Below are 25483 nucleotides of genomic sequence, written 5' to 3'. Positions count from 1 at the left end.
CTAATTTCCAAAAGCATACACATAAAAACAGATATTCTTAGAATAATAAAAAGCAAGAGTTTTTCATAGCCAAGAATTCAAAAGGCATTAAGTGGCCTTTTGAATCAGTACATCATCTCTAGCCAACCATTTATTCACTGAACAACAATTGATTCATTTTACTAAGATTCTACTAGATACCGGCCTTCACAAGCTCTAGGTATAATTGATGTATAATTGATGTGTAATCTGTCTTTAAGGAATACATTGCATAGTAGGTGAAGAGAAACCTGTTAGTACCTACAGAAGAATAACTATGCAATCTACCAATGGGGATATGAAACCTACCCTGATGATTTACAGGGATCAAACGAGAAAACTGTAAACACGCTTAGCAGAAACTCCCTTAGCTAATATACTGGTATATGCTCCAGAAAGACTGTTTCCCTTTCATTAATTCCCCACTCATATCAAACAATGGCAAAAAAGCTAGCTTTAAATTTACAAATGCAAGGTATATCATCATTGATGGTCAGTAATTATGTATCTGAGCTTTCCCCCCAACCTTTCTTTGGTTCAAGTTATTTATTTTCACCCTCCTAAAATGTGGGGCATATCTTAGAAGTTATTCATTCAGCTGTATTCTACAAATTGAAGAAATGAAAAGTTGCAGCACATATTAAATAGCCATTCTCTATTATAGCTTGTTAGTCCACACTTTAGCCAAGACCCCTGGGCACCTGCTCAAGGTCTAGTGCTGCTCACGGTCTCCTGCATTTTGCCACATCTATGCAAGTGTCTACTTAGAGGAGTGAAGCAAGATAGTCTGATTGCTAAAGAGTCAAACTTAATAAATTATAAGTATGAAAATCTAATTATCATTATGTGCTACTAATCATCTAACCCTTCATATAAAGTTTTTTAAAGCATCTTGAAGTTTCTAAAGAATTTGTTTTCTGAATTAAAAAGAAATTACAAGTCTGTATTCAATGTGCAACACTGATAGCTTGAAGTCTTCTATTTTGTTTTTCAAAAAATGTACTTTTCTAAATTGTATGTATGCATATATATATACATATATATATATACATATACACACACACACACACACATTCATACATATTTATATTTATATATGTATATATATACATACATACACACACACACACATATATATATTAAAACCCAGAATTTGGAAATACAGAAATGCATAAATTTGGAAATACATACATTTCCAAATTCCAAAATTCCAAAAGGTATAAAGGGAGGCCGAATTAAATAGGATACAACTAAGTGGCTGCTAATGGCATTTTGTATATTTCCTTCCTGTTTCTTTTCATATTGAAGTTCCTCTTTTGAGTTGGAGCTCCAGGGTGAAATGAATACAGTTTGATCCAGTCTGTACCCCATGTCTCATTTGGAACTCTTAACAAAAACCAAAGAGGTTGTAACTAATCTTTAGCACATCTGGACTCTAAGCACCCAGACTTTAATTCCACACTGGCAATGGCAATTTTACTAAAAATAGGTGACTGAGCCTTCCCCTGACTTCTTCCTTTCCAGATGCAGCAGCCCTCTTGCTGGCATCCCAGGGCAATTAATTGAAATAAACAAACACAGTTGAACACACATCTCTAAATGATCCCCATGGTCTTTTGCTCCAGGAATGGTAGATTCAGATGTGGGAAGTACTTCCTACTAAGGAAGAGCGGAGTAGAGTAAGAAAAGTAGGTATTCCTGTAGTTCACATTCAACAGAGAACTCAAGAACACCCAGGAAGAATGTTGGGGGCTCTGCTGGGTCGTGGGGCTACTAGGAATATTGGAGTCCTGCCTAATGCACCACTCAGCTTGGTTGGGAGAACCAATGACAGCTGCATCAATAACTACAATGACAGTCTAGATGTGGCGAGGGACTCTAGATGAAAGTGCGGAATATTATCAGAAGTTGTAAGGTGAAGAGATGGGAGGGGACAATTATGTGAGTATTCCAAACAGAGAAAGAATGGACAGCCAGGGGGCATAGACAGAGTGTGAACAACCCATTCCGGAAACCTGAAGGAGTTCATGACTGACAGGAATATAGGCCACAGGTTAGAGTATCTAGAGATGAGTCTGAGGGGATACCAGTGAGACCATGGAAGGTCTTGAGAGTGGGCTAAGTAGTTTGAACTGAACCCAAGAACTACATCTTTTTCATAAGGCATGCAGGGGGTCCCAGAATTTGTAGAAGAGCATGAGACAGGGAGGGAGGAAAGGAGAAAGGTGAGGAGTCAGTGAACAGCAGCCCGTCTGACAAAGGCCATCCTCTACCCTTTCTCTTCCTCTCCTGGTTTGAGCCCAACTCTGAATTCTTTTACCCTTATAAGTATTTCCTGAACACCAACTTTGTAATGAGGATGGTGCTTGAGAAGAGCAAGAAGAAAATACTGACATCTTTCACGTGCTCCCTTGTGCTTAGAATGTATTCCTACAGACACATAAGCCTATATAAACAGTTAGAAAACATTGTGGCTAGTGTCTGGAGAAGGTATAGAGGAGGCTATGTGAGAACAGGGAAGAGACAACTTGCCTTGGCTTGGGTGGGATGAGGGGTAGCCAGGCAAAGCTCTGAATAGCATGTGGAAGCTTTGGGTTAAAAGTTAAGGAGGCAAGAATATTAGAGACAGAGGGATAGGTTTAGAATAGGCAAGAGGTGAGGGCAGAGGGAGGAAAGTGAAAGATAGGTTTACTGAAATTGAAGGTTGACTTATTGTCATAGAGCTTGCAACAATTGACAGAGCAGCCAAAAACAAACAAACAAAAAAACGGAAAAACAACAAAAAAAATAATGTTTCCTTACCTCTTAGATAAAAACCACAGAACGTCGCCACCTAACAAGCAGCCAACATGGGTTTAAGCACAGTCAATCATGCATGAGTCACAAAAGCCCTCTTGAGCACTCTTACGAGTAATGTCTATTTTAATATAGTTATCATCCCAATGACACTTAAAATGCATGTCCTCTTACAGGGGTCAGGAGTACTGTTTTAACAGACGTGTATGAAGTTCAATGTGTTCTAACAATATTTTCTTGGCGTAAAAAGAACTTAAATTTAGTCCTCAGACAGATGTGTAGAAAAATCCCATCTCTACCACTCACTAGCTTTCTCTATCAATCACCACTTTGGGCTGATTTCTTGACTTCTACAAGCTTCTCTCAGAATTGCTGAAATGAGGGTAATTCCTTCCTTGAGGGTTTCCTGGAGACCCCCAAGCAGCCTGCTTGCCTGCCTTCTTCCCTCTCTTCCTTCTAAAACTAGTGCCCAATAGGTGTTATCTAGAGAACAAGCTGCTGCCATGTTTCAATGAGATACATGAAGCACTGGTTTCAGTGCTTGAACATAATAAGCATCTAATAAAAGTCAGTTATTTTATTATTGTTGCTCATATGGTTTCTCAAACAATTTCCCAGGCAAATATCTTCACAGCTTCTGAAAAACTGGGAATCCTTACATGTTCTGGTGTACATATGTTGCATAAGATTGCCACTTTTTTCATTTATTCCTAATTGACTACAGATTCTTAGAAAATAAAAATAAGTTGGCACAAACTGATAACTTTTCACCTGTAGAAGGCACCACGTTAGCAACTTAAAAAATAAATTCTTGGTGGATTTCTAAAACAATGGAGGTAAAAATCCATGTTAAACTACATAAGGGTGAAGCTGATAAATTTTTAAATCATTGCTTTTTAATGTAACAGCTCACTCTTTAAAATTTTAATGTGTATTGCAAAGACAATATAAAAAATGGCATACATCAGTCTAAAATGATAAAAATGTCTTTATGACCTTCATGGATTTTTGTCTAGCCTAAGTAATCCCCGTAAACCCTACAGATTGAAAAATGCATCTTCAATCATTTTACTGCATTTGTCCTTCATTGTGGTTGTTGTTGCTTTTTTTTTTTTTTTTTAACACTTCTCACTAATACATCTTTTCTTTCTTAAAAGAATGATATTAAAATAGAAAGGTCTTCAAGTTAGTGACTTGTCAAGGGGACTGGCTTAGATCCTAATGCTATAGATTTTACTTGTATTGAATATGTCTAGTGTGTGCTTTGCTCTTTTAAAGGAGTCAGCATCTCTATTTTGAAAGATTTATAGTTTTGTTTTCAGAAACCCCTTGTGGTAATTTTTGCCATGCAAATTTCTATTTGAAAGAACAGACTTGCAAGGTACTAAAATGAAAGTGGTCCTATTTTTGGCCAATGTATCTGAAATGAATGCAGGGACAAAGAAAGAGCCACGGGATAAGGACAGAAAGATGTCCGTGCGCCTTGGATAAGTCAATCTCTGATTCTCTTGTCCATTCACGGGTAGACTACTACCTCTGACCCAGCACTAGGAATGAGATTAAAAATGTGAGAAGTCATTGAAAAAGTATAACCAGCCTTCAGCTCGGACACTGGCACAAATGCAAGTCTGTAAGACCATAGAAATGAGACTGTTATTTCCTGGAAAGGGCTCTATTAAGGATGCTGTTATTCAGAGTCTAGGCACTAGAGATGTAAAGAAAATGAGAAATAGTAGGTGCTGGAGGAGGGTGACGTGGCAAAGGCGGGCACTAAAGGTCTCATGCTGATGAGATGGCGAGTGGGTACCCACAGACTAAACGTCACCTACTTTGCAGTTTTGCCAGAGGCGAATCCTCGAGTTTGGGAAGAAGAAACAGCTGTCCTCCCTCTCTACTGCCCAAGCATGTTTGTCTCCCCCAAAGCAATCCAAATGATCTACCTTTGCAGCCCGAGTCATCATCTGTGCAGGCAGATGATCTGACTATTTTTCCCTTAATTCACACTCAGTTATGATGGCAGGTATCCCATCAATATCATCTCTTCCAAAAGAAGAGTCTAGTTATCCAAAAATGAACAGAAGAGAGAAATCCAGGCAGCTGTGGTGAAAGAGTTTCTAACTTTGAGAAAAGGGACAGAGTGTGTAGGGCGAGCCAGAATCGCTGGAACAGTATCCTTCTGCTGTTTCTGAAATGTATATAGCTGGCAGTCACATACTGCTCCAAACCCCTGATTTCTCTCAGATCGCAAAGTTATTTTTCCCAATTTAGCTTTGATTTCGGGAGTGGAGATGGGGGGGAGGGAGCAGTCATCACCCTCCAGGGTGAGGGCCAAGTGCCATTGTTACAGTATAGGAGGCACTGTTTTCCAGAGCTGTCTTTTCTTTGACAAACACTCAACAAACTGCCCAGCACAAAAGGTTACTTGGTAAAAAATTCTTACTACAAATACTAATAAAACAGTAGTAGGATCCCAGGTGAGGTAGAAATCGTTAGAGGGAAAAAAAATCATTTCAATTGCCATCAGTTTGACAGTAGGATGTCCCTAATGAATTCTAGTAATTTATTGGTACAGATTGCATATTCTACATGTTTATAATATGCAACATTAGGTGGGCCATAGTCTCTCACCTTCAAGATCATGACAGCAAGGCATAGAGAGAAATGTTTACAAAGATACATACATACATACACACACACACACACACAGTGACCTATGTCTTACAGAACTCATGCTCTCAATTTAGGAAGATCACCCAAGCAACCCTTTGATTTCACAAATACTATCTCTTGTTTTCAGGAACAGCCAGGACTGTGATGTATTCTAATAGCAGATACTCGAGAGGGATCAGTCAAGGGAATGGGCTAAATCTCTGCAGATGCACAGCTTTTATCTGAAGCAGGGACAGGGACTGGGTGAAGAAGAAGATGCTCCTCTGTCTGATGAAGACAGCTCTCATGGCAGTGGGGGGGGGGGGGCGGGGAAGCGCCAAGCCAGGGGTGGGGTGAGAGTCCACCAGAACTGTCCTGTGTCACGGCCTGAGCAGTGGTTTCCAGAGCAAAAGTGTTTAACATCCAATTTAAGTTTGCCTTTGTATGTTATTTCCCTCCTTCCTCATCAAATCTTGAATAAAGTTTGCAAATCAGTACAAAGTAGAGTGAGCTTGGTCTTCAACAGGCTGGGAGGAAGAAGAACAGGAGCCATAACCACATGTGAGTGCAAAGTGGGGTACAGAGAGCTGGAGCACCTAGAAATCTTCAAGCAGTTTCCAGCAACCGCCCAACTAGGATATGGGGGCAATCCCAGGGCCCTCTGAAGAATCAAGAGGAGGCCAAGTTTCTAGAAGTGTGGCATGCTCATTTCCATGATTCTTTTAGAGAGAGAAAAATTAACAGTGACCCGAAAAGGCTGGAAATCTTGATATTCCTTGAGTTAAAAATAACAACTTACATTTTTCCAGCATTTCCATGAGCCAGACATTGTGCTATACAGGCCTTGTCTCATTTAATTCTCACAATAGCTCAGTGAACGGTTATAATCATTATCATAATCATTGTAATCATTATGAACATGTGGGAACAAAGGTTCTAAGAGGTTCAGTATTTTGCCCAAGGTCATAGAATGATTAAGGAGCAAATCTAATTGATACCCAGATCTGCCTAAGCTCTTAACCATTATGATGTACTGACTTTATCAGTACAATCTAAATCCTTACAGTTTTCTTACGAGAGAAAATGAAACACTATGTCTTCTCATGACAACCCCCAAATTTGGCCCCGGATAGGTCAATCCTCAATTCATTTAATTCATAACTTCCATCCCAAATTATAAGGTAATGGTCATATATACAATTTCCTCAGAAGATGGCGGCCTATGCACATAAAGTATGACCAGGGCAAAACGAGGCTGACTTGCTCGGTTTCCCTCTCAGATGTCATCACATAGCTACCTCCCAGTAAATGTTGCTATTTCCCATTGTGAAAGGTCAATCATACTACCACTGGTATAAAGACTATCAATCAGCAGACAGTGCTAATTCCACGATTTCCATGCAAATAGGCTGACTCATATATACATTTATGCAGCCATGGTCAATGCCTTTATTTCTGTGATCTTGAAGAGTTTCAAGCACTCTTTACTAGGAATAATCTGAACACATATTTCTAAGGCAAATGTTCTTTTATACAATGCCTTTCTTCTATTACCTCATTGATGATTAGCACTGTTGTTGTTTAAAGGTCACAGAGGTACCGAGAGGTTACTGAGCTTGTCCCAAGTTACATGATGGTAAGTATTAAAATCTCTTTATTTGATGAACACATAGTAGGTTTATAGGCTATTATAAATTAACAAAGCCTTTGGTGGGGATAGGATGGCATAGGGAAAAGAAGGGGATAAAAGGGAGAGAGAAAAAGGAAGGGGAGAAGGGTGTAGAGAAAATATTTGAGAAAATTCTAAAACAATGGATTATCTCCCTTTTCTGTTCTGTCCTTCACAAAAGTAGTTTCAGAATTCTTGTGTTTCTACATTTAAGTGATCTTTGCATATCTTTCCTAACTTTTTATATTTATTAATTTTATTTTTCCCCAGTTAACCAGTTTGAAATCTTACTTTGATTTCCTTTTTGGTATGCCCAGAGGGGCTAGATTAGATATAAAAAGAAAATAATATTTATTGGTGAAAAAGAGCTAATTTTAAAAGGCAATGATAAGAATTATAATTACTTTTCACTAAAGATGTAATTATACATAGATAACTTCCAATTACAGAAATAGTGGAGAGATGGAAAGAAAAAAAAAAAATAACTCAATGCACCCAACAATTATTTTCTCAATGAGTGTGGATTCTTGGGGCCTTTGAGACTGTGTGAATCAGAGCTTTCTTGGATTCACAGCTAACTCTCTAAGCATTCTTATGTGCACCACATAAAATGAAAGTTCAATAGAGAGTCACAAATGCTGAGTTCAAAATTCTCATTGTATCAATCACATCCCTCTAGTGCATTTCTTCAAATATTAGACGCTACCTCTCTCCTGGTCACAGGCAATATTTGCTTGTCCCTGACCATCATCATATCCTTAGCTGCATACATGAATATGTACTAAAATTTAATGGGTCACTGTTGTAGAATTAAATGTAAATATTGTGATGATTTATAAATGGTGCTGATGTTCTAGTATTTATATAGATTACATATTGCACCTATTTATAAAATGTAACACTAGATAGGCCATATTCCCTCACCTTCAAAATCATGTTCACAAGGAAAAGAGATAAAGGTATTTGAAAAGATGATATATAAATAAATAAATAAATAAATAAATAAATAAATAAATAAATAAACACACACACACACACACACACACACACACACACACACATATGTGTGTGTGTGTGTATACATATGTATCTGTCGTGCGGGAGACCCTGCTCGCTGCGCCATTTGTCGTGTGGGGCGGCCTGCGGGGTCTCTGGTCCCGCTCCCCACATAAGAACGCAGGATACAGTGAGGCCAACAAGGAACACCCACGGAGCCATAGGTAGGGGAGCCATACCACCACGGTCTCATTGGAGGCTGGGCCCACCAGACGCCGACCTGCCATCTGCTTTTCCGCCAACCCACCGATCGACGACTCTTCTCCACTCTCTCCTCTGCTCCTCTCTCTTGGCCCTCCTCTTCCGCTCTCTTCGGCTCTGCTCGGCTCCTCGGCAGTCCTCCGTAGTCACAGCAGTTATACCAGCGGCCAATCGGCTAACCGGCCACAGCCGACGGCCAATCAGCCACAGCCGACGGCCATTCACCACCCGAGCCAGCACCCTTCCACGTGAGGCCGAGAGCCTGTAAACTACTCTCTGGGGCTCTGTCCCCACAGTATCTATAGCTATACATATCTATAGCTCTATCTATCTAAAATGGACTATATCTTACAGAACTGATTTTATATTTTTTGTGACATTTTTAGTAGACTAAAATTTACATAGTGGACAATATGCACTTACTTCAAGGAAGATTTCAAATGAAATGACGAAAAATGAAATATTGTCATTATTTTGCTACGTAGAGTACACTCAAGTTATAAGTAGATGTTTAATTTCCAAATTAATAAGCTCCTTTTTAAGTCTGATGATTAGCTTTTAAGCTCGTGGAATTCATGCTTCGGACAAATGTAGCACTGACCTAGAGGCTTATTTATGGGTCTGTTTCCCTTTCTTTTTTCCAAGTCAAATGACATTTTTTTTGTTGGTTTTTTTTGAGTTGAGAATATTGTTTAACTTAATGAGCTGGACCTCTCTATATAGCTGAAGTATTGACTCCTATCTACTGCAGGTAAGAAAACATTTCTGTCATAGAACCAAGGTAGACTGATGGCTATTATCAGCAGGTCAAACAATATTAATTCACCATCAAATTAAAAAAGCACCGAAAATGATGACTTTTTTTTTTTTTAATCAATCACAGTCCAAATGATGGCATCTGTCTTGAAATTCATTTTCTCCACTCCCCAAAAAGTTGATGTAGTTTAAAGTCTTCACAGTGAAGTGACAGAGAATCACAGACTAAGGGACCCTCAGAAATGTTCCCCAAATATTCCAAAGGGTATAAAACAAGGAAGAAAATGCATGTGTGAAGTTGTGGCCTTTGAAATTGTTGTATTTGGAGGAAATAATTATCCTTTCACAGTCAAGTGAGAGTGTCTAAGCATTTCACTCCACTTGAACAATTTTCTGACCACATCCAGCCACTAGCATCATTAGCTCAATGCCAAGCCATCTTTAAAATTAGGGCATCCCTGAGGATGACGAATTAATGAACATTATGTCTGTGTGAGGTATTTTAGGAATTGCTTTTTTAAACTTTTGACTACGAACATTTTAAAACATTTTTAAAGAGAATAATTAAAAGAACTCCTATGTACACGTTATCCAACCTCAACCATCAGTTTCCACTTTTCTGTTTCATATATCCCTCCATTCACCAATCCCTCCCCCACCTCCAACACACACACACACACACACACACACACACACACACACACGCAACTTTTGTTTGCTTTTTGGCAGAGTACAAGAAAGCAAATCTCAAGCATCTTGTTTCACCTGTAATTACTTTTGTGTCTTTCCAAAAGACTTAAAATTTAGACTAGAACGTTATTTTCACATCCAGCAAAATTAACAAAAGTTCACAACCATCATCTGAAATAAATATGTTTTCAATTGTCTAATGTCTTACCATGTCTTTTTCCAGGTAGTTTGTCTGAGTGGATTTTGTTAGTTTCCAATGAAATGAAATGAAACTATTTTTAATATGGTATGACTTTATAGATGATCCCAAATCAGATTCACTGTAAATAATATTTTCTAAATAGTTAAACATGAATTTCCTAATTAACTTTATCCTCATAAATTCCTGATGAGTAGACCCCCCCACACACACACACAAATCAAAACAAAAAAAAAAAAACGTTTGTGTATAAGAAAACATAAATAGTAATCCCTCAAGTTCAAGTCAATATTTAAAAGCCGTAAAAATAATCATAAGCCACAATACATTTTTATGTAAAGAGACATTCCTTCAGACTAGGATACATAAGACAGTTTAACAGTAAGAAAATGAAACTTAAAAATAAAGAATTGAAGTTCCGCTGAAGTTTTGTGTTTTGTAGCCATTTGGGACAAGTTTGGACCAATTTGCTTCATAGTCTTGTTACATGAGGAATGGCACTAAGTGCTTCTGAATTTAAATTTGTGACGATCAAGTGAAAATACACTAGAAATCACCCAGTGCACCATGTAAGTAGCCACAAAATGTTGATTCAATATGTTCTAAATTTGGTCTTAGCTGTAGTCCAAATCCTCTGATTCTCCCACCAGTTCTAGCAAGTTTACACAGTCCTTTATCTGCTAGATCTCCTCACTTCCCATCCTCCCAGTTCAGAGGCCAAGGTCAAGCACCATCTGTCCTTGTGTATCCCGTTCTGTTCTTTGCCTTTCTCCAACTTTGACATTCTTGCTCAACAAAACTCACATCCTGATAAAATTCAACACCCCAGCTCCCCACATCTGTACCCATAAAGCTCAAAGTGCCTGAAGAAAAGCTCACATTGTTACGAGATGGTCTCCTTTTAAATTCATATCCAGGAATGTCAGTGTGAGTCCTTCATGCTGCCCTGCAAACACGGATTATTTTTCAACCCACTCACTCTCCTTCTCTCAGTTTTGACTATTTTCCACCTTCTTTCCTTTAAAACCCTGCCATCTCCTCTATCCTCACTTGCCACAGGTGGCCCTGCCTGAGAGTTCACAAACCAACCTAGGGCAGTATGACGAGGACGTCCACAGATGCCACCATCCCACCCACCATACTTGGCATGCACACCCTCTTATTCTGCTTTCTCATTGTTTCTCATATTTATCTCCAGTCTCACCATCGGAGAACTCCTGGACTCAGTGTTGTGATAGGGTAGGTACCGTAGGAAGGTAGGAATGAGCAGGAGAAGGAGGGCACAGGCCAGGATGGCAGGCCCCTCACAGCTGCTCCTACTTGAGTCAGGGCCCCTTGCAGCTGCTCTCACTTGGGGCACAAACACCTTGCTTGCTCAGCAGGATATTGAGAACAAGATATGTTGTTAGAAGTATGGAAAACGCCAGAGACAAAGAGAAAACATCCCACTTATCAGAATGTACATCCTGCTTCTCAGGACCACTTAAATGAGCTCCTTAAATAAATCATGGGAAATGGATGGGTTCATGCTTATGCCCTGAGAAACAACCTTGGGAACCAGAAGGGAGGACGGGGCATCTCAGCAGAGAGAGGAAGATAATAGAGAGGGAAAGAGGTAGACAATTCTACCCATAGAAATAAAAACTTCCACACAATGCAAGGAGAGGCTGCTTCCCTCTCTTGGGTCAGCCCTCTCCATGTCTCAGAGTGTACTCTCTTACTAATCAAACTTGCTCTTCTGCAACTCACTCAATTCTGTCTCTTGACTGGATTCTTTCTTTCAAGAAGACAAGAACTGAGGAAAAACATCACTCCCAGTAACTTTTGAACATCTATCTACATTTACTTTCTTGGTGACCTCATCCGTTTTCTCCGTTTTAAAAACCATTCATATGCCAACTCCTAGATTTACAGTTCCATCTCAGACCGCTACCCCAGATTTCAACACTGTCTGCCCATGGCACTCATCTATCATGACTGAAGCTAAACTTCTCATCTTATACCACAGACTGTTCTATTCATAGCCACGCCTCTCTCAGCAGAGAGAAATGCCATCCTTTCATCTACTCACACCACTCCTCCATTGTCTTTTTCTCACACCCTCCACCCAATCCATCATTGCCTCCAACTTCAAAATAACAGCAGAATTAGACAACTTCTTCCCAACTCTGCTGTGAGGCCTACTTTGTTCTGTATCACATTATTCATTTGTATAGTCTCTTCATAGCCTCGTTTTCTCCCCACCATTTCTCCCCTCACCCACCGACCAGAAGTCTGTTACTCTTAAATTTTAAATCATTTCATTCTTCGGTCCCATCTTGCCAGAAACTCTCCATTTCTCTCAGACGAGAAGTCAAATAGTATTCAGGGGCACCTATAATCTGGTTCTACCACATTTACACCCTCGTGTGCTATGACCCTACTTGTTCATGCTGAGACACACTGGTCTCTTTGTTTTCCCTTCAACATGCCAAACACACTGTCACTGTAAAGTTTTTGCTTTCGCTGTTTCTCTCCCAGCAATGCTCTTCTCCCAGATTACTTGCCTGGCTATCTGCCTCACCCCTGCTGTTCAGATCTCACTTTCTCAGTGCGGCCTATCCTAACCTATTTATACTAACTTGCCCTCCATCCACTGCCTCTCCTCTGGCACTCTCAATTCCCCTTTCCGTGCTCTCTCTCTATCTTTTTTCCCCACAGTACCCTCATCCTTCCCCATAGTACACACCCATTTCCATTGCACATACTCAAGAAGTCCAGACATCTTTACCTGGTTTTCAATGTTACATTCCCCGTTCTAAGAACCTGGCATATAGTAAGACCTCAATGAATATATTTGAATATATTTCTAAATATTTGTCTCCTTGCCTTTCCATTAGTAATCTATTATGTAATTGAATTTTCTAAATCAGAACTAACATTACAGAAATAAACATACAGCAGATTAAGATTGGACAATACAAATATTTGGCTTATTGGTCGATATTGCCCTTTAATTGCTGGCAGGATTTTTCAATTTCCATGTGGTAGTTTAAAAGCAAAAAAAGGCTATAGATTTGTAAGTCAATAGTCCATTACTTTAGATATTAAAAGAGGACATACATGGAAGAACCATTGTTTTCTATCTTAAGAGGTTTCTCTAGTCGTTTTTATTACAGGAGTTACTAAGTAGTTTAAGAAAAACAAACAAAATTACATCTCATAGCTCTTATAGATGCAATAAGAAATCAGCAGAAGATTGTGCTAATAAATTAGTGCACTCTTGGGCGTGACTTTTGACAGTTAATAATCTTTAATTTAGGCGTTGTTTGCCCTTCAAGATAAAAATGGATATCTACTCATTGTAAGGCCATTATTTTATTTAACACAATGAAGTGAAGTTGAAACTCTTTGAGAGGCAAACTATATTATAATTATATCCACTTTAAACTAATAACACTCACACAAGTTGACTTTAACATATGTAGAGGCCCCAAGCAATGAAAAATTATGGCCTCATCATTTCTCCAATCCTATATTTATTTCAAAATAGAAACCTATTAAACTTGAACTAAGTAAGAGGAATCCGAAATACAAGCATACCTTGGAGATAATCACGGGTTCAGTTCCAGACCACTGCAATCAACCGAGCAGGGCAACAAAATGATTCGTAATCTTTTTGCTGGTGGAGGGTCTTGCTTTCAGTTTTAAAAAAATGCAACACCTGTGAAGCGCAATAAAGACGCGCAATAAAACAAGCTGTGCCTGTATTTATTTTCCCCCGGTTAACTACTTTTCTGTTTTTAAATTACTTTTAAAAAAGTAGGTAATTTCACATTACAAGATTCCAGCGCTGAATTGAAGAAGTTACCTCTAAAACTTGTAACTGAATCCCTGAAATTTTCGTCTTATTTGTCTGCTCTTATTACCCAACCTATTACTCAGATGATGACAGTTTTATACACATTTCAGAACAGGTTATTGGCTTTCTTGGGAAAGACACACAAGGCTTTTCTCTTGCAGTTTTTTTTGGGGCACATGCAACCTTTCCCGCTACCTAGACTGTAGTCGAAAAAGACTTATTCACACCAGCATGTTAAACGCATTAGTGCATCAAGTATTTTTGGTCTGCACACCAATCCCCCTACTTTGGGGACCACAGTGCTTTATACAGGAAAATCCACGTTCTCCTCAACCAAAGGTACCAGACTCAGTACTAACCTTGAGTGAATTTATTTTCAGCAGTGCGTCTCTCCTTCCTCCTCTGTGACTAGCACCTTGCTTCTGAAGCTGGGGTAAACACCTTTATTACAAGGCTCACAGGCACTTTGTAACACCTGGAGATCCTAATCAATTAGCTGCAACCTGGAGCTGCACACATCAGGTGCAAATTACAACTTTTCGTGCCATGCTGTGTTGTGCCGTGCCCTGAGGGAAAGTATATTTTTTCAGCCTGAGGGGAGCAAAACTGAAGGCTAATGGGGGACCAAAAAAAAAAAAAAAAAGAGATAAAACTTTGTTTTCGATGGTTCCACTATCTTGTGTATAAGTAATAGAGGAAGGGACCTCAAAAACAGCAATTCTTCCCCTACCCCATGGTTGGAATGGAAACTAGTGGAAAACTAAGCTTCATTTCAACTTGATGTTCCAGAGGATTTTAGGAAAAAGGCATAATGCACATTCTGATTTAAAGAATTTTTAAAGGCATGGAATATAATCTCTGAATTAACTTCAAAGAAACTGAATCCTGATACAGAGAAGAGGCGCTTAGCTTCATCATTCAAGTGGCCCTTTGAAGAACTTCTATTGTATTTCATGGGCTGTACCCACCTCTTCCTACTTGAGCAAATATAAAAAGTGGGCAAAGATGACTGTTTTTTATCTGCATCAGATATAACAAGTAAGAGGAGGGCTAAGGTATTTATGAGGATGATAAACTATTGTTTGTGGATGGCAAAACTTACTAAAACACCCAAGACCTCAGTAAGAGAAAGAGACTAAGGGGTGTGTATTATCAAACATTTTACTATTTTACCTCCATTACTCTGACCCCAGCCTATCTTTTCCCCCTCCCTTCCAATAGGAATCCAGAATCACAATTACTTTTTAAAAATTGCTTTGTTGATTTTATCTTATTAGAGAACAAAACATACCTTTCCAATCCCTGTGATACTTAAATATATATATACATATATGTGTGTGTATATATATATATATATATATATATATATATATATATATATTCTTTTAACATATTTTCAGACCCTATAACTAAAATTATAAACGCATATGCAAACAAGATGGGAAAAGCGTTGCTTTGTAGTGTATAGGTCACATATATCCCATTGATTAAACTACTTTTTGTGACAGTTGTTTTATGTCAAAATATTACCTTCAACACAGCTGGAATTTAAGTATTTTCCTCACCTTCAAAATAACTGAATCAAATTGGGGAAAAAAAAAAAAAAAGCATGTGTATTTGTCCTTTAATTAAAAATACAATCACAAACACAACTGCAGACTATCAGCTATGAATTAAAATGCTAATTCTTTCAAATGGAGAATTTATTTGATGTGCCCCTTTGAAATATAAGAAACATACAATAAAGGACAGGGAAAGATGCTATATAGGAAGTCAAACACGCATTTGCAAAGCTAATCCAGCAAATTCACCACCATTTGACATTTTGCTAAAAGAAAAGCTGTCTTGCAGCTGGATAAAAGAACAATGCAAACAAAGACAGACAAACAATCTACATTGATCTGTTGAACCCCAAAGCACTAAGATAGCCCTGTATAAAGTGTGAAATTGAACTGTGAGCAACAGAAAATTTTTGTCGTAACCATTCCCAAGATCAGAAGAAACTGTAGGAGATTTCCCTTTTCTTTTGTTCCCCTCTGTAAAGAAACTGACCTAGTGGAAGGACAACAAGAGTCTTCAATCCCCAAACCCTCATCAGGGTTAAGAAACACACAAATTAAAATTAAGAAGATTTCCCATCAGGAACATAGTAAAGGTGACTGAGGGATGGGGGGCGATGGGAAGGCCCAAGAATAAGCATGGATGGAATTACCTTTCCAGCCCATAATAATGCAGTGCACTAATTTGCTAGACTTGGTTTATTTCTGAATCTAAAATGTTGCCTACATTTCACTTTTGAAAGGAAAAGGGAAAATCAAATTCACATTTTTTTGTTTCCTAATAATCACTGCCCCTCTGTCATCTCTCCATAGCCCGCTTTCCATTCAACCAATTACCAAAGAAAAAAATGCTATGATTACATCCGGGTCCATACTGGCAAGGAGCACCTACTGTGGAATGCCAGACTCATATAGAAAATGGAAAAAAAAACTTCTTATAAGCGTGGCCGAACACACAGGTTGCAAACAATGCCTTGAACTGTATCAAATTCCAACAAAATATTGAATCCATAACCGATAGGAACCTGGCTTCCGGTGATACTCTTAACTTCCTAAGGTATTTATAAGGCCTTTTCAGTTTAACTTGCGTGTCCTGAATCTCCTTCCCTGTACCACTGGAAAAATAATGGCTCTTTCCTTTAAACATGTGGTCTTGAGCATGGGCAGGTGACTGGTGTGCTTCTAAAGTTACCTGTCTGTTTTGATTCTGGCTTCTTCTTTAATTGCAGTGGTGATGTGGGTAGCAAGGCCATAGCAGGGTATTTTCCTTTCCCTGGCCTGGTAAGTACTTTGGGTTCTGTCTTAATAGAGTCCTGTACAAATATTTTCACCACTGTTCAGAGGAAATGGGGATATCTTTTTAAATTAGTTTCACTCCACAGTGAGGAGTGGTGGGGAGGAGGCAGAGCTAGACATGTTTGTTCGGGAAGAACTGTTGCCAGAGTCAATGTCTTACCTTCAGCCCAGATTGCCTGTGTGCTTTCCTTCTTCATCAGTTATTTCTGGGGATGTTTTTCCACAGCCTCCTGGCAGGGGGAATGTGAGGAAGGCACTGTTTCTTGTGTCTCAGTGCGCCATTTTCCCCTTTTGAACATGTCCACGTCACAATACATTATATTCAGAGAGGTAGATTGACTTAAATTGAGATGCAGTAGTGAGGCTGCTCACAGAAAACAGCATCAAAGGAGGGCAAGGGGACCCTTAACAGAAGTATGTGAAATCAACAACCAGCTGTATGCATAGGAGTTGTGTTTACAGAGCTGTCACGATTCTGTCACTGCAGCTCAATTAGTATGGAAATGACAATTATCTGTAAGGAATTCTGGAACGAGGAATTCCTTCCATGCTGGAAATCTCCTCAGTTTTCTTTCCTAACACCTACTCTGCCTTCCTCCTAGAGCATATTGGTTAGAGCCAGAATAAGTTCTGGAGGAACCCGTTCTGTGTTGAACTTCAGTCTTATGCAGCAAATCCCACTAGGCAGGAAGCAGTGATTTCATGATTTATTAGCATTCAAACAAACTCTGTACAGATTCTCTCATTCCCAGCTTTCGCCTTAATATATTCTACGCCAACCCCAGTCGTGTATGCGTCTGGGTTTCTGCCTGAATACAGATCCTTATGCGAGGTTCCTAGACCTTACAGGCTCACTCTACAGGTACTTTTTATTTTAACATGTTCAGCTGTGCATTTCACCCAGCAAAACTGAAAAATTATTAAGAAAATATAGCATTAAAAGGGAAATGGCAGGAACTCAAGAATATGAGACAGGGAGAGAGAGAGAGAGACAGAGAGAGACAGAGAGAGAGAGAGAGAGAGAGAGAGAGAGAGAGAAATTTCCTTACATATTATGAAATGAAAACATTTATCAAAATCATTTTGATTCAGGAAAAAGATATTGAGCACCAACTGTGTGCCAAACTGTATGCTGAGCACTGAGTTGCATTCCCAAATTATAAATTAAATGATCATTAAACATTTCCATTCAAATGGGAATTCTGCACATTGCAAAATTAATTGACTTTTCCAAGGTCACTCAGCTAATAGAGCAGCAGAGCCAAGACTGAAACCAAATCTCCTTATTCCCCATCCAATTTCCTTTTAGCTCTATCACACTCCTTGTGTCTCAGTGTCTAATTTCAAAAAGTCCAGGTTTTAGAAAGTTAAAGGACACAACGCTGAGGATTTGATTGTGGAAGAAAGTCTCATCTGTATTATCAGATTCCCCAGAGGACTCACAAATTTCCCCAAGTGCTTAACCAGTTACCACCCCCCCTACATTTCCAGAGGCACAGTCTTTGGAGAAAACATTTGTCCTAAATTACTTGGATTACTTGTAGGGAATCACAACTGCTCCTCTAGTCAGTAAAGTCTACTTTCCTAATTATTGTCCTTTTGAATGATGGATAATTCTTTATTCCTTCTAACATGATATTTCACTCAAGTATTTTATTTTTCCTGACTTTTATCCTTATTATCGTTACAGTTTTGTTTTGTGTTTCTTTACTGCCTTCAAATTTAAACAGAGGAGTGCATAAAAATATATTTTAAAAGGAGCCATTTAAAAAGAGCCATTTTCTTTGGCTCTTTGGACCCTGTCTAGATTTGTATTTATTCTTCCATGAAGAAAGGAACTGTCTACCTGGTGATAGTTTATATAGATCCCTTTTCTAAAATGAGAGTATTTTTTGAAGATTGACACTGATATGTAGACTCAGTACATTTCAAAAGTACTGGTTTCAGAAATAGATAGATAGATAATTAGAAAATAGATGATGCATGAATAGATAAAAATCTGTGATGCTTAATGTACAATCTCCTGCCATTAATTAAAAAAATTAATATTAGCTATTTGTAAGCATTTGGTATATTCATTTTCATTTCAAATGCATCTGTCAACATGTAATATATATTTCTACAATTTATCTTCCCTTCCAAAATAAGCAAATTATCTGAAATCCATTGTTCTCTAAGAAACATTTAGAATTTTTAAATTAGCATTATTTAATCCTTTCTACATTCATAGCTCTAGTAATTTGAACTTTTTACAAATATATTTTCAGAAAAGTCATATAAACATATGATAGGATTTTGTAGAATATCTGTCACAATATTATTTGTACTAGCAAATTATTGAAAATTAATGTGTAACAACATAGGATCAAATAAACATTATGTTATCTATATAATAGAATATTATGCATCTATTTAAAATTATGTAACAGAAGACTGAAAAATGCTCTTGATTTATTTTTGAATGGAATCAAACAGAATTACAAAACAGCATAAACATCATGATGCCATTTTTGTAAATGATATATGGATAGACAAAGGACTTAAAGGATATCCATTAACATGGTATACTGTTTTTAAGATTCTCTCTGATAGTATTTTGATCAGTCTTGAAATCCTGCAATTAATGCTGGTCTAAAGAAGAGAAGACTGCAAACTATATGAAATTTGCGTTTTAAGAGTTGGTGGTTGCCAGAGGGTAAGGGGGGTGGGGGGTGGGGGGTGGGAGATGAGGGTAAGGGGGATCAAATATATGGTGATGGAAGGAGAACTGACTCTGGGTGATGAACACACAATGGGATTTATAGATGATGTAATACAGAATTGTACACCTGAAATCTATGTAATTTTACTAACAATTGTCACCTCAATAAATTTAATAAAAAAAAAAAAGAGTTTATTGTTCAATATGCTCTGCTCCTTCTCTTCTTCCTTTTTCCTTCCACACTTAAAATTCCACACACTTAATGCATTTTCTTTCACTTGATGTCATTGATTTTGCCAAAATAAGAAATACTATTCGTATAAATTAAGTTATATTTTGTCAGCCATTTATATCTTAATGAGACTGAGTTCAACAGAATATTTTCAAAGAAAGGATCAAAAATGAGGAAAGCAGAGAGTGCATTAAGTGAACTGGGTACCTGCCATCTGAATCTATTTCTCTGAACATCATTTCCCCCTTAGTAATAAGGAGATTAGACTAAATTCTATCAAAAAGGCTTTCTTTCATAGGCATTCTGTGACTATGATGGGAGGTAATGCATTTCAAAGGAAGAAAAAAGATACAGGAAAAAAAAAAAAAAATCAATGAAAGCCCAGAACAATCTCTTACCAAGAGCCCAATTTTACTTTAATGATTTCCAAATCTGCTCATCCACATCATCTGGAGGACTTGCTAAAGATTGACCAGTGCTACTTTCTGATTCCATACATCTGATCTTGGATTTCAGTGTCTGTATTTTGAAAACCCCAAGTATCTTTGATACAGCAGGACTGTGAACCAGTGTTTGGGGACCACTGGTCAAGGCAAAATGTGCTAATCATACTTTTTGCTTAGAATTAGATAAGTAGAATAATGAAGAAAGCATTTGATCACCTTATTGTTTCTGCATTAATGATTCCTACCCCATCTGTGCAAGAAAGGCTGACAGGGTGATCAAGCTTATGATGCTATTTTGACTACCAGTATAAAATACCTTGCCATCATGTTTTGAAAATATTTACAATCATAGCCATTTCTCAGTAAACATTTTCCACTAAGGGTCATAGGGTTAAGAAGCTCTTTGTTAATTTGATAAGGCACTGACTTACTCAGTATTATATCTGTTAAAAATCTCAGCTTTTAATGTGACTGTTACATATAGAGGAATATACATATTCCTCAGCTTAATAGGGCTATTGCTCCTACATCAAATTTAATATGTGGAGCTATAGAGTGCCGATGGAGATGGCTTTGAACATTTCAAACAGACTCAATTTTAGTTTCTGATTCAAAATTCAGTAGATGTTCTTGAAGGACTACAGTATAGGATGGGAAATATACATCAAAATTATACAGGGAAAATCATAAGAAATATAGCAATACTAGGGAATTTAGTCTGGGAATTAAAATCTAGGGCATTAAGTAGGCAAATGTCTTCATAACAAGCTTTTATTTCTATTTGACAACACTGCCATTAAAGTAAAACTTCTAATTTCACATCTGCCATATACATACACACCTCAAACTTGACTGTTCTGATTGGTAGCTTGGGAGTAGGGATTGGTCGTTCAAGTTTCAGCACATTCTCAGTTTTCTTTTTGGATATGCCCGATGCAGAGAACACACATCTTGGTTTGCTCTCTCATCTATAAGAAATCTCAACAGAGAAGGCTCTGGTATGGGGGGAGCTTGGGTTAGGCCGCTGTGATCTATGAAGGGATGGGTGGTATATCTAATTTAGGGGAGACTTATCAAGCCCCTGTGACTTCACATATCAGTCATATCCTCCAGGTTACTTGTCTGCCAGGCTCATCAATAATAAGGTTGATATGGTGATCACTGTCTCTGAATTTTATGCCTGTTTCTAATTGGACTAAAGAGGAGGGCGAGTACTGTATATGGACCCTGTAAAATCCCTCCTAGGGAATCCATGGAGGACCTTTAGGGATGTCAGGGACCTCTCCAAACTGTATACAAAACCTCTACTCTAGAAGCCAAAACTGATTTTTCTAATTTCAATTTCCTGTATCTCCTTTCTTACTGTCCACACAATTGCCTTATGGCTCAGCTACCAGTGCTTGTCTAAAAACAAAACCAACCCTAGGTAACCTCTTTCTAAAAGGTGACTTAAAAGTTGCAGAGGTGGTTTAAATTGGTGGTGTAAAGGGTTTGATGGCCATATATATATAAAATCATTTTTCTGGCAATAACTGCCACTCCCACCCCTCGTCTAGGAATGGGCATGTGACCCTGGCAATGATACAATGATTTGTTCAGAGATGGCTATCCAGGCCTGCCTCACCAGAGCCATTTCCATAGATGTGCTTTGTCATTGAAGCTAGTATTTTCTTTTGCATCTGAATTTTAAATTTAATCTCTATTTTAATTTCAATTTCAGTTTCAAGTAGAAAATGTGAATCTGGTAGCTCTTAGCAGTCATGTTCTCCATCTCTTGGAGGAAGTTTGGCTGAAATACAAAATAAAATTAAAAAAAAAAAGACCAAACAGGGGTGAAAGATTGGGGGCACCTTGGACTTGTGGCAAAACAGCTGCACAAAATCATGAACACTTTGATTGGCTTAAGCTGATTTTATTTGAGCTTCTGTGCTTGTAACCAAAAAGAGTCTTGAGTAAAGCAGAAGGCATGTAGATTTAAAGTAACGTTTTACAACAAAAGCAATATATGTCTTCAAAAACTAAGACAATGCAGGAACAGAAAATGATTATTCCAAACTGAGGTCAAAATGCTGATGTATATTTTCTTTCAGTATATTTCCTATACTTTTTACGAAACACAAACGTATGCATTTATGCACACAAGTAGATATCCAATGCATTGTTACCATATAAATTGTTTTTTAACCCCTTTTTGTTCGCAAGACAATTTACCATGGAAAAGTACTTAATACATTGTCATTTTTACACAGCAGAACTTATACAGCAAAGACTGAATCTTAATCCTTCCTTCTTTGCTTCCATCCTTTTCCCCTTCTTTCCAATAAATTTAGAACCTTCTAGATCCAAGAATCATCCCATTCTCTGGGGGTATAGAGGTGAACAAGAGAGGCAGAGTTCCTCTTTATATGAATATTTCCTTATAGTGGGTGAGACTGATACTGAACAAGTAAATGAAATAAGTTGAGATAGTATAAATAGTACCAGGGAAACAAACAAGATTGTGTGATAAAAGTAACAGGAGAGGGGGAAGAGGCAGCATTAGGTAGGATAGTTAGGAAAGCATCCTTTGAGAAGGTGAAAATTGAGCTTAAAATTGATGAGAAGAAAGAGCCTGTCATTTAACATTGGGACTCGAGTTTTCCAGGCAGAGGGAATAGCTAGTGCCTGGGCTCCCCAATAGGTATAAGTTTGGTGGGTTTGAAGAATAAAAGCAAGAGTTGGTGCCTCAAGTACAATGGGTGAAGGGAGCAATGCATTCGGTCCGAAAATAGTCTAGGGCCAGAATACACAAGACTTCGGAGGCCATGTGAAAGAATTCGGAACTTATTCTAAATACATACAAAACATTATGATGTTTTGAAAAAGAGGAGGGATGCGATCTGTTTAGGAATGCTAATTCATTAGAGACACCAGTGGCTTGCATTATATTAGTGGCAGTTGAAATGGAGAAAAGTGGGTAGATTTGTGTACATTTCAGAAGTCTAATCAACAAGACTTGCATTTGGGCATTGAGAGATAAACATCTCAAGCCTACATTCCACATCTATAAATTGAATAAGTGGCATTAAATTATTCTTGATCTTCCTTCCATGGTCTCTGTCATGTTTCCACAAATAGCACGCACTTTTTAATAGCACTCTGATACACAGTAAATTCAGAAGAGGCAACTTGTGTACTTTTTCCTACTGACGACCATTTCATTTCTGGAAAATTGCATGGCTGGAAGGAGAAATGACTGGTGAAGTTAAAGTGCTTTGCAGAGAGGCTGTCCTGGTGGAGGGTGGAGAGTTGGCTTAGTGGGCTCAGCTGGTTCAAACGTTTTGAATTGCTGGACGCAGAGTCTCAGATCTCAGCAGGACTCACTCGACCATTCATCCTTCCAAGGTAGATAAATCGAGGGCTGCACAATTTAGAATGTGTGTGTCTTTCAGATAATGCCTTAAAAAGCACATTCTGTGTGAACATTAAAGACTACAGAGAAGTCGGGGCCACCCCTGTGTCCTTGGCCTAAATTTCCTCCTTCCGTAATGTGGTAGGGTGAACAATTTCAGTTACTAGTATTTTACTGTTGCTAAGTCTATGCAGTTTGCCTGGGTCTTGGGAATCCTTCAGAACGAAATGAGCTTTATTACCAAAAAAACTGCCTTGACTTACTAGGAATCCCTCTAAAGGTGACTCCAGCTTCTCTGTGCTTTTTAATGATGTCCCCATCACAGAAACGCCAGCCCTCTCAGACTGGAACAAACAATTTTGGAGGTGAAAGGTAGCTTGATCTTTCCTACTGGAGGTCTGTAGTCAGGAGAAGTTCCACCACGGAGGGCTCCCTGCCTTAAAGGTAAGCCAGCGGAAGGTACTGAAAGATGTGGGAAGGGACATCGTGAAAGAATGAAGGGCAGGAACCCAGACATAGTCCTTCGACTGCTGTACCTTTTATTTTCCCTTTGGCAGATCACCAAACTTTTCAATGAATCACGTAGGTCTCAGTTGGCGATAACACGGAGGTCGTGGTCACTTATTTGGCCATAATAACTAATGCATGTGTTTTAAAGACCTTGTATATATATATACACCTTTCAACAACATATCATATATTCTTCTTGTTAAAATGATAAAAAAAAAAATTGTATCCATTCAACAGTGATACAATGGGTTTTATGCATACATATATATACTTGTCTCTCAGCTCCCCACTACTCCCTACTCTATTCCTTTTTACCCAGTGAGCTGTTCTTCTCTTAGTCAAGTGGATTCCATTACCAGACAGTGAAACCAAAGAAGTGAGGAATTTTTATGTTTGTTTTTGTTTGTTTTTTTGTTCAGAGTTCCAAAGGAAGAAGTTGAAGTGTGAGGCAAAAAGACTTGGAGATATACCAATCCCGATAGAACAAGTTCTTTCTGCTCTCTGGAGTTTAGGTAAATCTGACAGACCTGATGAAGGGAGAAGGAGGCGCGATGGACTGATAATAATGAAGTGAAACTAGGGCCTCACGGAACAGGATTTGAAAGAAGGAAGGCCAACATCCAGAAATATCTCAGCACCCCCTCGAAGGAGCAGGAACTGAATCTGCCTTTCAGGCCAATACCATTCATTCCATTTTTTGGGGGGGTGAGGGGAGTGCCTATCATGGTGCCAAATATCGTGTCAAGGGATTAAAAAAACAGAAGAATAACATGGATGTAGAACTAGCACGGAAGAAGCTCAAAGTTGAGTGGGGAGACAAATATAATAATCATAATACATAGAAAAAGCCTCTGGGAAGTCTGAGAACATTGTAATTGATTTGAGGATGGGGTTTATCTGAGACAAAAATTTATTTGGTAAGTCTCTCTTTAGATAACAGAATCACCTGTATACAAATTTTGTTTATTCAAAACAATAGGACTTTTTGTATAGGATGTTCAAAAGTAGTGTAAGATCATCTACCACCCCAGCTCCCTCTCCAAAAACACAGAGAAAGAGAAACAAGTAACTTTGTATAATAATGGACCATAGATGAAAGATGTATCATTAAGAAAGATTATGCTTTCTTAAAGAGCCACAGAGAATTTACAAAACATGTGATTCCTTTTTTCTTTCTTTTTATTTTATTTTATTTTATTTTTTACTGTAAGTGAAATTTTATGGGTCACATGTGAATTCAAACCACCACATTAAGCATGCTTTTGGGGTGTTTGGGGACCAAAATTTCCATCGTGTGTGGGGTTTCTCCACACTAAAAAAGGAATTCTCAGACACCCTGCTGGTGTCCAAGAAGTCAATTCAATTCTGAAACATCTACCCAGGGACAGCATCAGAGTTCACAGGTTAAAGGTTCAGTCCTACAACTGTCCCCCCTTCCTACCCTCTTCCAGATTCAGACACCAGTCACAAGCT

The sequence above is a fragment of the Rhinolophus sinicus genome, linkage group LG10 (genome assembly GCF_036562045.2).
Source record: "Rhinolophus sinicus isolate RSC01 linkage group LG10, ASM3656204v1, whole genome shotgun sequence".
Lineage (NCBI taxonomy): Eukaryota > Metazoa > Chordata > Mammalia > Chiroptera > Rhinolophidae > Rhinolophus > Rhinolophus sinicus.
Note: the sequence above shows the minus strand (reverse complement) of the source record.